Source organism: Parambassis ranga, chromosome 16 (genome assembly GCF_900634625.1).
Source record: "Parambassis ranga chromosome 16, fParRan2.1, whole genome shotgun sequence".
NCBI classification, from domain to species: domain Eukaryota; kingdom Metazoa; phylum Chordata; class Actinopteri; family Ambassidae; genus Parambassis; species Parambassis ranga.
The window spans coordinates 6,699,156-6,712,457 of record NC_041036.1 but is presented as its reverse complement, the minus strand read 5'-3'; positions in this window follow the sequence as shown (position 1 = coordinate 6,712,457).

Here is a 13,302-nt window from a genome sequence, read left to right as displayed (position 1 = left end):
TAAAAGGTAAAGGCTGAGCTGCAGCATGTTGTTTACTTCCAGATCAACACAGTCAAAATGAACTGCAGATGTGTTCTCCAACCATGTGCAGGAAAACTGAGTTATTGATTTTAGTAGGTGTTTGTCACTACTAACCTCTATCCTCATCTTTAAGAGGAGTTAATGGGAGATTTATTCTTTTATTATTCATACCAACTTGATTGGTGAACATTTAAATGATGGTGGGACAAAAATGGAGGAGGTTCACACCCGACCTTCACGTGAGACTCGTCAGGACAAAGCAACCATCCACAGCTGATGGTCAGATTTCACCTGAGCAATATGCCCTTTAACCATTTACACATTATGCATTTTAATGACTACATGTCATATAATAACAGTACCACAGTAAATCAGTTATTTTTCTAACTAAAGGATGATAACAGTGCATTGTTACGTCTGCACACATGCCCACAAGTGAGGGTAAAAAATACATAAGGTAAATGAGGCTTTATCCAATAATGGCTGAGTAGGTAACTCACTACATGACATTATAAACGAGCACTCTTGATGTTTAATTCCTCCTCATTTCTAATATTACAGTACAGGTATGGGTGTTGTATATTTCAGGTTCCATCTATTTTCTACACTCTGTATGATCATACAGTGTGCATCAAAATCACCAGATATTGCCTCAAGTGTGGTTTGAATAAAAGACCACTAGAGGGAGCCAAAAGTCTGTCTCATCACACTTTATATAGTTGGACGCTGGTTGGCTGTGTAATAGGGTGGAGGATTGACCAACCTATCAGTGAATAAACAGAGATGAGACTCTTTAATTAGTCATTCGGTAACTATTGGAAAGGACTAACATCTAAACAGGGCAGGCCAGAGACAGACAGAGAGAGAAGCACAGAGAGAAGCAGAATCAAAGTTGATTTAATGGCACAATATCCTGTCACAGTAGTTAATGACAGTTTCAGTGTGTGGTCAGATGGTAGCTGACAGATCGGGAATATACGACTTGGATGACAGTTCTGCATTTATACATTCCCAGGATGACATCAGTGGAGGGTTTTCCTTCTGTTTGTTTGTCCATCATCTGCCAGTTTGTTGTTGACTCAGTCCCCCACTCTGAAACAACAAATGTTAAGCAATAAGCGTGCAAACCCTTGGAGTTCCTCAACAAGCTGAAATAGATAAGGAGTAATATTCAGGTTACAAAAAATCCTAAGATTGCTGCTACTAGTAGTAGATGGTGCAGAGAGGCGTCCTGTGTAAAACAAATTCATATTTAAGAAGTCATTTTTAAATTGTTGGCTTGAAAATATGTTGATGAAGATTCTGTCTTTCAGGTCAGTTTGATTCAAGTGTCAGGATTGTGTGGTTGGGAGGACTCAGGTGAAGGAAGAAGCAGAGTAAAACAGTCCAGGTTTCCAAGATCCAAGGTTCGATACACAGTCAGTCGAATGGTCAAACTAGAACTAGGGCTATGAATACGATGGCTGGAAGTCTTGAAAACACGCAAGATCTGTGGCCGGGAGTGCAGGGAATGACACACACTAAATACAAGAAGAGAAGAGGGAGACAACAGGACACAGGTGACACACTATCAGGGCAGGCCGGTAATCACCGGGAGGAGGGAAAATACACGAGGAGGAGGAAGACAAGACACCTCAAACGAGAGGGAGTGTTAGAACTAACAAAATAAAATAGGTAATACAACTTTTTTTAAAATAAAGTCAAACCATCTGAAGGAGACCTGACATCAAGAGCTGAAAGCCAATCAGCTGAACTTGTAGAGTTTCCTGAAGACGTTTTGTTGCACTTGTGTGTATTTATTTTTTCCCCACACCCAATCATCTAATCTACTTAAAGTTTGGCACATTTATTTGTGTAAGTTTCTCTTCTCTACTTTTCGTCGCACTCCACCATAGATACTGTGAAGTGCACTGTGGGATAAGTGCTTCTCATTTTGTGGCTAACAGCTTTACAGCCTGCACTTCACTGACTGCAGTTCATTTTCTGCATAATAAGACTGAGTAGACTCCATTCAGTGACTGTCACATTACGTGTGTTAGCTCATTTATAGGTTCATTTTTGGTGTGTTTTGTTTATCATATCAATACACAAACACACACATAATACACATATCTCGGTTTCACTCCATTTGTTGAATCATTGCAGCCATTGACAACCTGAATCCATCCATGGTGCAGCTATTCCACACCTCATTCTTCCTGCACAAGTCATGATTATGTTGGGAAATTTAAACAACTAGAAGTTTTGCACCCAAACAAAGCTGAGAGTACAGTCATAGCAGGTGTATTTGCTCAAGACACAAGGATGCAGAATGATGAGTGGTTCTCATAAAAGCTGCAGGCTCCAAACAATTAAATCTTTATCTCTGAAATAAGAGAGTGGCAATTTAGGAAACAAAGAATCTTTAGTTCAAAGAAGGATTGTGGAGTTAGTGTGCATTTATGTGTGTGTTTATATGTGTGTTGTGTCTGTACTTTCCCCCCGGTGAGCAGTTTTGGCCCATTCAAACAGCAGACAGCTGGAGTGTAATCAGGAAACTGTTTTGGTAACGATACATTCACAGACTACTCATCCTTCGGGAGCTTATAAATCCTGTTATCGCTGCAACCTCAAAACCCACTTCTTTTCCCACGTTCAGGTTCAACCATGACACAGCTGTTGATACTACCATGATACAGCAAATGAACAGGAGGAGGAGAAGGAGGAGGAGGAGTCACTTTAGGAAGGAAGGAGGAAAAAAAGAAGAGAAAGAGCAGAGTAGGAGATTAGCATCAGGGGGCTCCACACGAAAGGCTATGAATTTTCTACTTTATAAGAGCACAAGGATAAGGACGATATGACCTGAAGAGAGCGTTCTCTGTGCTCCCACAGTGTTCTGGCAAAGTAACTTTGGATGCACAGATCCCTTTTGAGTCTCAGGAGAGCGGTGCTTAATTACGTCCAGAGGCTTTGAAAGGTCAATTAAGTTCACAGTGTCAGTAAACACACAGGCAGGTTTGACAGAAAATGACAAGGTCTTGTGTTGGATTAAGCTGTTTTACACAGCACAGGCTTCTCTTTCAAACAACAGTGGACAGTAGAGCCAACAGGCCCGGATCCAGCTACTGTCTGCTGTTCAAAAGGAGGAGATGTTTGCAGATGATTTCTTCAGATTGCAAAATGATGCGAAAAATTCTCAACTAGCAAATAGGTTTTTTTTTAAAGCATCCCATCTCCTCCAATTAACTTGATGAAGAAAAATCCCAAATCCTACAAGTCACAGCAAGGAAGGGAAACCAAATCTCTGTTCTTCCTCTTTGCCCCCCTGCTCCCACCTCTCTCTTATTCCATCTATGCCTCAGCTTTCATTGATTTCAAATCTACATAGTTCTTTGTTTTGCAAGACAAAAAGAGCTTTCTTTCTAATTGAGCAAACACAATGCACAACACTTGGCAGTATTATGTTTTCCCAAGACACACAAAAAAGAGGAAGTGGTCCATTTCCCCCAACAATTCATCACCCCATTTCCATTTCTGTGAATCACTTATCCTTGCGGTTTAGGGTACTGTCACTTCACAAAACCATGATGTGAAAAAAATCACCGCAATGACATGAATTGGGAGGAGACGCTTTAAAAATTGCTTCCTCTGTGCGTTTGAAATGTGCGTAGTATGAGTGGAGTCATCGCTGGCTTGATGCAAGTGTGTTTGTTTGTGAGCATGTGCGTGTCTGTATAGGTACCACCTCTGCATGGTACTGTAATGTTTCTCAGTCTGACAGAGCTACCACTCATCGAACAAGCACATGGTTACAGTTAGACCATATGGCTTCGAGAATCAGAAACATTGGGAAAAAGGAAAGGCGAGAGAGAGAGAGAGAGAGAGAGAGAGAGGGAGAGAAATCACAAGGGTTGAAATTATGGGGATGTGTGAATACTGTAAAGGGGAGAGCGGGGGAAAAGACAAGAAGATGAAGAGAGACATTTGACAGAGTAAATGTAAAAGGACAAGCAGAGATGTACAATAAGGCACAAAAAGAGGGCAATTTGAGACGTTTATTAGAGTAAAAGAGTTGTTCCAATTCTGCTTTACATCCTCTAATTACATTCATTGCTAGCCCAACCACTATTTTGTATCACGGCTAGGTGCGGGGTGATGTGACAACAAGCGATGAGCACTGCTTCATGCCACTGTACGTTTTCCAGTCTTGTCATCCTTGAAACACTGCTTCTTTTTTCCCATCCCAGCAGCACTTGACAGACTGTTGATTATAAGAAAATATATATATATATTGCCTGGCAAGGCACAGCTCCTGAGCTTTGTTGTTCCAAGTTTCCATGCAAGAATTTAGGCTAAGTTGTTGCACAAGCCTGAGCAGCTCCAGGAAGTTAGACTGTAGACATTACTGGCACTCATAATGTGCCATTTGTTGTGCTGTGGCAGTGCAGTGGCATTGTGTTTTCAGCATTTGTGGTGAGTTCACTTTAAACCTCTAGCAAGTTGAAGTATAGAAAGCTGTTATAGCTGCTTGGTTTTATTGCACCAATGACTTTAATTGTACCCCTGCACTATTAATTACACTTATTTTCTGATTATTATAGTCGTTACAGGATGTAATTGTGGTCTGCCTGTGCTTATTTAAATATAGTGCATATCAAATGTAATCCACAGGGTGGAGCCGAGAGGGACCCTTCAGGGCTCATACACGAAGCCTCAGCAGAAGCATTAAAAATTGTGAGTCAATCCCCATAGACTACCATGTTAAAGTGCAACTTTACAGCAAATAAACATGTTCACAGCCTGGTTCAAAAAACAAATCAGGTCCTTATTGATAAGTTCCTTTCTAGTGACAACTGTACAGGGAGTGAATTTTAATTTGTTTTAATTATGTTAGGATGCATAATTAGTCATGGCTGCGAGTGCCCATTTGCCTCAGCTCCACTTGGCCACAACTTAGTCTGTATCTGGAGCTTTTGTAGGCACTGCCAACATGGCGAAGGTCAGAGCCTCCCACAGGGACTAAAAACAATTTTCAGAAACCTCACGGAAGAAGATCACGCATTCATTCATTCATTCATTCATTCATCCATAGATTTCTACTGTCAATGGGTGGGACTCATTACCAAATAAATGGTGGAGAAGCTTCTTGTAAATGGAGGAAAACAAACCTGCGCAACAACAGCGCTCTCTTTGTAGCACATTCGGTGCAGCGGCTGACCAAACTGTGGTTACTTGTATCAGACTGAATCATCATGGAGCATCAGTCTTCTGTGTATATGTACGTGCATACATCTTTAACTTCCTGTGGTATCATATCCAGCTGGTTTACATATGCACGATGCACTCTGTAATCAAAGTATACAAGGCCAGTGTTATGTAATCTGTTGCATTACACAGAGCATTTATGAGGGACATTCCCCCTTTCATTTTGTCATATATAATGTTTCAGCCTCTCTCTTGTTTGTCTGGGAGTAACCTGACATGCATCCTGCTGTAGAATTGAGGCAGACTGTAAACAGTGCAGTGGTTGCATTTAGTAAATACACAGCTCAACAGTTTATAGGAAGTTTTTATTGCAGGGTATAGGAGTAAGGGCATAATCCCTTCACATCGTCACTGCATTTTTTTCATGTTTTTGTATATACACGTCTCTCACTGTGCCATTCAAGTGTTTCCCTCTTTCTCTCTCTCTGTCTTCCTCTCTCCTCTGTAATTTAGAAACCACAACATTTTTTTTGTAATTTTTGTTTGGCTTTCTTATCATTTTGTTCTGTGATTACAGATGTCTCATTTTACAGTTTCAACTTTCACTGTTTCATCTCAGTGATGTTACTCCACAAGTATTAGTTGTTGCTGCTCCAAGTACTGTACCAGCTAAGCTCTACAGCTTTACAGTTCTCTTCATAATTTATAGTTATTGCATGAAAATGCTGCTGTGCATGTGTTGCAGTTTAGTCTTCAGAATGCTGAAATATCCTTTGAAAATATTGCAGATTACCCTGGGATACATAATGAAAACAGCACTAAAGTTCTGCTTCACTGCCTTGCTTCCTTTCCGCTCCTCCCTAACTTTTTTCACTCTCTCCTTACCTGACCTTTCTACCTCTGCTCCTTCTCATTTCCATATCCTTCCTCTCACTCCCCACTTCTTTTTCATCTACGCCACAGCATTAACTGCGGTTACATCTGCACCAAGATAGCCTTTAATTAGTACACTGACACAACACAATAATAGACTTTGAGCAACATGAAAGACGAAGTGATAATGTAAAAAAAAAATCCACGTCTTGTTCCCTTCACCATCTTCTTCGCCTCTTTCTCTTTGTTAAAACCCAAACATGAGCCTTCCAGCTGGGTGTGTTGCGTGTCAAGGGAAGTTAATTGGTCTAAGTGGCTTAACGACACTGCCGGCTAATGGTGTCCGTTTACAGCCAAGTGAACCAAACCCAGCAAACGAGTGAATGGAGGCACTGCTGTGACCACAGCCTGAGCCGGTCAACTTGAATCGGACTCATCTCGGAAGCAGGATATATTCCAGCTTGATTCACTCAGATTTACTAGTTTAATTGAATGTCTGACCCATGGTCAGGGATGAGGGTTAAACAGCTTCCTTGTATAATAGAAGGTAACAGGAGTGAATAGATACATGGTCACTGAAGGGGAAAATTGTTTAAACCCGGGGAACACTGTTTGATGTTCAGTATGGGAGCTGGAGTGCTACCTGATTTCATGCTGTTTCCTCTTTGTGTTTTGTAACAAGTGTAGTTTCAGTGGGTGGCCATGGAGCTTAGATAGATGCAGAGTAGATGCACTGTAGCCTGTGTTATTCAGGGCTTAAAGTTGTTGTTCATGATATTTTAACTGATATAATTAACTATCTGGTAATCCCGATTACGTGATTTCAGACTCGATCGGAATCGGATGTTGCCTCCCGATCAGGACTCGGATATATATTTATTAGGGCTCTCAAAGTTAACGCCTTCTGTGCAGGGTGGCTCTGTGTCCTGTATTGTAGGGGTATGACAGTTGCTTTTGGTGCGAGAGATCCTGGGTTCGAGGTCTCGATGAGCTGCTAAAATCACCTAGCGTGGCGCTCTGGACACACATACACACACACACAGGTTTTGCTGCAACAAGTGACTTGCTATTTACCGCCTTTATAGAGAATCTTGAAAGTATCGGATCGGGACTCGGTATCGGCAGATACTCAAAATCAAATGACTCGGACTCGAGGGCAAAAAAACCTGATCGGGACATCCCTAATTTTTACAGCTTCGGGCATCATCACACTGCACAAGTTTCTCTACCATTTTCATGATGATGACCAAAAAATCTTACATACATTTATTCACATGACCGCAGGAGAATATAAACACTGAAAATTCAGTCAGCTTAATGGAGAACCTTCAGGTAAGGGGCTAGATTTTGGTTCAAGAAGGCTGCTTTGTAGCATTCTGTAGCTGCTTTGTAGCATTCTGATCAGTCACATTTGAGTTGGTTGCATGCAGGTAAACAGTCCAAGAGGAGAACATAACAGGCTTGCCATACCTTGTCAACAAGCAAGCAATGATATCACATTTATCAAGAAAATACCTTAAACAAAGCTGTTGAGGTTTTAGACTGTTTAGTGTAAACTCCATTCTCACATATAAACTTGGTGTAGTATGACTGTAAACAGGCAACCTTCAGTCGGATTGTGTTATCCGGATATCCCCTGGTTACACCAGTTGTTCCCAGGATGCACCATTGATGAGTTGCAGATAAATGATTTTGTTAACTTTGAGACAGACAGGCGACCTATCCATGGTGTATCCCGCTTCTCCTCCATTGACAGTAATAGGCTCCAGTCCCCTGTGACCATGTCACAGGACAAAGTGGATAAAGAAAATTGATGCTACTTTGCTACTTCAAAGTCTAGGAATTAACTGCTCTTCTTTTCAATCTATTTATCTACATATGAGGCCTCTGCAACACTACAACATAATAAAGTTAATCACTGTTTACTTTTGATGTGATTTAGATAGAGATTTTCTATAAATTCAGAGGATGTGGTCATATTTTGGATGTTTTCCAAACACAGACCTCCTAAAAACATCTCAAGAGTGCTAGTAACAATACATCATTATTATGTCCAGTCATTAATCCTTGACATGTTGTCCATCCTGTCCAGCCTTAGGTCTATAGAATCATTAAACTCACCCTCCTTCTTGTAATTCAGATAATAAGAAATATATGTGCGTCCCTGATAAAAGCAGGGTATTTGTACATTGCGGTGTAATAACTAACCAAAAAATAAAACATAATCCCTCTTAAATCTGTTTAAGAAACTGTAGGTTGCTGTAGAGCCTTCTTGTAAATGTGACCGCAGTCAGTCCGCTCCTCATCACGTTTTTAGTGGCCTGCAGGACTGTGTGGCAGCTGGAGGAAGTTGAGTGGCATTATGGTTTCCTTTCCCCTGCTCTATAAAAGCTGGGAGACCATTTGTTAACTGTCAGTTGGTTAGCCTCTGTCCCCACTCTAACCTGAAATAAAAACCACTGGACATCTATACCAGCTTTGCGGAACTGAACTCCCCTGCAGAACCTTCACCATCTGGAGGCTGGAGCATTGTATGCCATTTGGTGGTTTCTTTGATCCAAAGTGCTTTCTCAACACTGAGTTAACCTGAGTCCACAGGCATTTTTTTTTTACAGTTGCTGAATGCTGAAACAGGGGCTGAGCATTACAATGAGGAGTGATTCACATCCGTATTTGGTTAAAACAAATCTGTCCCGGTCTGCCGTGAATGTGTTTTATTACCAAACATGCACTTCCCATATATTTCTGGTGGAAACCGTGGATATCACTGCATTGCAAAATTGAATATTATCTTCCATACAAGGAATAAAGTTAAGTAACAACAACATTTATCAGTAAGACTCATGCCTAGTCTGGTACAAACAGGGACTTACTGTACGCTTAACCACTCATGACTAAAACACAGCATGACTTTAAGTCCCTCTTGTCTCTGACCAGTTAAAGTTGGACTCTGCAACTGTTCATTGTTAGATGCAGCTGACCTTCTAAACTTCCTCCACAGCTGTTCTCTTCTAAACAGGAGATAAGTAAAGACATTATGAGGCATAGATCTCCAAACCAGACATACCACACAAACTGTTTGTACGTCTTAACAATGAGGTGTGGTAAATTGACACAGTAAGGCCCAAGAGGCTTGAAAAATGCAACGATGAATTTTACATACTTTTGCCAAGAGAGCTTCTTCAACCTGGATACATCAACACAAGATATATTCTAAAATATTTATTATAATCATTTATGGAGGTTAAATGATTTTTGTCATTTGAAGTTCTCTTATTTATCCTTCTGGGAGGTGCCTTTCCTTATGTTCAGTTAACCTCCACACACCTCCGTCTCTTAATTACATTCCTTTTTCACGTTGGTTCTATTTCTCTAACATTTTTTTTTTGTTTACATTAATTACTTTATGATTAGGAGACACACAGACGAGAACAGGGTGCGATGTGCAGGTTATTCACTTGGTGCTATCACAGTCCAGAGTCTCTAAATGACTCAATAAGCGCTTATCCTGAGTGGACCCCTGGCCAATCAGAGTAGAACAAACACAAGGAGCCAAGAGAGAACCTGAATTAATAACTGCAATAATAAAAATACGTGCGTATATGCTCAGGGTGATGTCATCCATTGCCGTGTCATGTTCTACACCAACACATGCCTGTACACTCAAGTGGAGAGAGGTATTTTCATGACATAATGGCCAACTGGAATGTGGCGTTATTAAACTGCAGTGGTGTCTGTATCCACCAGTTTTCACCATAGCACAGAACATTTTTGTCAATATCATGACCACCACAGAGGCATCATTTGATCCAACATGTTGAAATACCCCCTAGTGCTCATTATACCCATACAACAATTTACAAATCCCAACACTAGTGCAGCTCCATGGACCTAACTGTAGGGCTTTGTTCAGTATTTGTGCTTCAAACAGACAGGGGGGGACCGCCTTGGTGGTGGCCTGTTAAGAAAGGCAGCAGGAGGCTAAGCACACACACACACACACACACACACACAGAGGCCTCAAAGTGGACATAAGCACATGTGCATCAACGCACGTACCACTTTTTCTGAAAGGTTACTGGAGGTAATTGTGTCAGAGATGTTTGGTGTAGGAAGCTGAGCTAAGGGGTGGTGGTGTGTGTGTGGGGGGGGGGGGGGTGCAAAGAGAGAACAGACGAGGCAGGGAAGCAGGGAGGTAGAGAAAGAGGAAGCTGGAACTAGAGGGGGCTGCATGTTAATTGGAGCCAAATGGGCAGCAGATGAACTGAAGTGGTTTCTCTCAACAGTCATATACACACTCTGTCTTCACTGATCCTTCTCTGTCTTTGTCAATATATTTCTATTTAATTAGTTTGTGCATTATGTCCATTTCACCTTCCTCCCTTAGCCACACTTCATGATATACTGACCTACATATGTACAGGAGAACATTAAGATGGATTTGAAGTAGAAATATAATACTGAACTGACCTCTCTGACACAATTAGCAGACAAATAAACATCCATCACACTTTTAGCTCAGTCTCTAACAACTCCTGAGGATAGTATCTGTCTTATTAACTGCTGAATTCTCATCCACTGTCAAATGTAGGCAGAAACCAGCTGAGTGACAAAAATCAATAGAGCCATGAGGAACTTTTTTTTTTTGCGCACTTTATCCATGGTTATATAAAAATACCGGCAAGTGCAGAGATGAGTTAAAAACCATTAAAAAGACAAGTTGTCCCTCAGGATTGTGCTAAGTCTTTGTTATTATGTAGTAAGTCTATATTATTATTAATATTTATTATTATTATTATTATATGCTGGAAACACCTGGTAGGCTGCATTTGTTAAAAGTAACTTTTCATGCTTCTGCATATCGTATTTTATTGAATAAAAATCTGTTAAAAGCAAGATCTCTGATAATGGTCAACACAAAAAAATAGGGTTTGCTCCCAAATGTGTGTAAAACATATAAACATGATGAATAAAGAAATAACTCCTGTCATATGATGTGCAGGTAAACATTAAATGTATTGTTATACACTTTCAAAGTGATGTAACTATGCTGTTTGATTTATTTATTTTAAGGCAAAAACCTGCCTTTAATACAAGCCAGCTTCAAATAAAGACCTGATACCTTGCCTGTTGAGAAAGGGAGAGCATAACATTTTTCAATGTAACAGGAAGTGACAGGTCTTGCCCAATATTTATTTCTGCCTGTATAATAAGATTTTTTAAATCAAATGGTGTATAGGGCAAAAAAAGAGACACTGATCGAAGACAAGTAAAGGAAAAATGAAAATGTAGAGGGGAGGGGGGGAGAGCCTTGGGGGAGCTAAATCGAAGACATAAGTAAGGGGCTGTAAAAACAGTTACCCACGAGGTAATGAAATATTTGACATGTTGGTTTTTCAGATATGGAACCAGAGTTGAAGCAGGGCTCCAGCTGTCAACAAAGCACTTAGCTTCCTCTTTATCTTAACTCCTAAGTCTCCCCTTACTCAACATTTAAAATTACAAACTGCCGCTGCTCACAGCAACTTATCATCAAGCAATATATGACCAACAGTGTGAGATTTAGGTCAGAGATTACACTACATACATATGTACTAATATGTGTTTGAAAGTGAACAGATTGACGTGCACCCATGAAATCTGTGTGAATACATGTCTCATCGCATGAAATTTAAATGAAGTTTTTTCCAGCAAATCAATGCATGAAAAGAAATCCAAGCATTGGTAAGAATGTTGGCAAATCGTGTTGATCTAATTAGGTGCTGGCCTGCCGTGCCAGAGCCAATCAGGACACAGAGCACCATGGGGTCGTTAGAGAAAAACCAAAGACCAAACACTAATTAGCCTGTTAGCTTTTAATTCTAGCAGGCTCTGTGTGATGTGGAAGGACAGCCATACCGGTGCACAATCTGGTATCAGACGTACTTCCTCTCGCAGAGAGACACAGACACACTAGAAGCAGAAAGTGTGCACACACAGTATTCACCTGCTGTGTGATTTCAAAGAAACACGCATAATCCACCCATTAACGCTTGACTTAATGATCAAGGAGAACAGTGGAGTGCAGCCACCAAATCAAAGAGAACGTCTATACAAAATATCCCACTGCGGCTGAATGAAAAAAATGACAGAGTTGTATTAAAGAAACTGACCTTGCCTGTGTGTGTGTGTGCTGGAGAGTGTAAGCAGATATCCTACTGTTTGCTGTGCCAACAGATGTCACCGCAGAGTGTAGAGTAAACTACTGACTCCACGCCAAGTCAGTTGTTTAATCAACAGTCACACGTCAGATGATTTTTGTGCTGAAATGAATCAATTTTCAAATTGAACACATTAAAATATATGATTTATGTAAGTCACATCAATTCCAATACAGCCACAGATAGCTGGACGTGAGTAAGAAGAGGTGATGAAATATGCAATAGCATCCAAGATAACTCACAATCCTTAAGAATTGCTGAGGTTTGACTCAACACAAAGTGTCTATTGTTTTCCAGTTACTGAACATATGAATGATGAGGTTGTGACAGACTTGAATATGATGTATGATCATTCAGACACAAAAAAGCCAATAAGAAGTGTCTCTGGCAGCTTTGACCTCTTGTGGGGAAACTTCTTGAAAGCAATGTTAGTGATTGATTAGTGTCTGAGAAAACAAACCAGATGTACATGTGTCTGTCTAAGTGTAATATGTGAGTGATCATATTGTGATGATCACATATTAACATGCAGCCATTAGCATTTAGCTCAGCTAGCATCCAGTTGATTGAGTTTTGTTACTGTAAACCATCTGGTTCCTTCCAAAAACACCCACACACCCACACATCAGTCAGAAAACTGGCTGTCAAAGATTTGTTTTTTTTTTCTTGGCGAGGTACAAACTTTCTTCTGAGGGAAGCGTCCCAATCAAAACTGTCCGCATCAACTAAACTGTCATTACTAGCTGCAAAATATGTTTTTGTGTGATTGGGGATAACTGACCCTTAAAAGAGTGCTGGATTGTTCGGCCCAACACTTAACACTGCACTTGTGTGCTTCACTTGGCTAAAATCTGCGTTTTGAGTTCACTGAGGCCACTTTGCCTCTCTCTGCAGGGAGATCATTAGTGACACTGCCAGTCCTTTAGTGGATATATTTTCACTTTATGAAACAAAATATATCAGTTCTGGTGCTGGTTTTCACAATGGTTCACAAAAAAACACAACACTTTAGCAGTAATGAAAT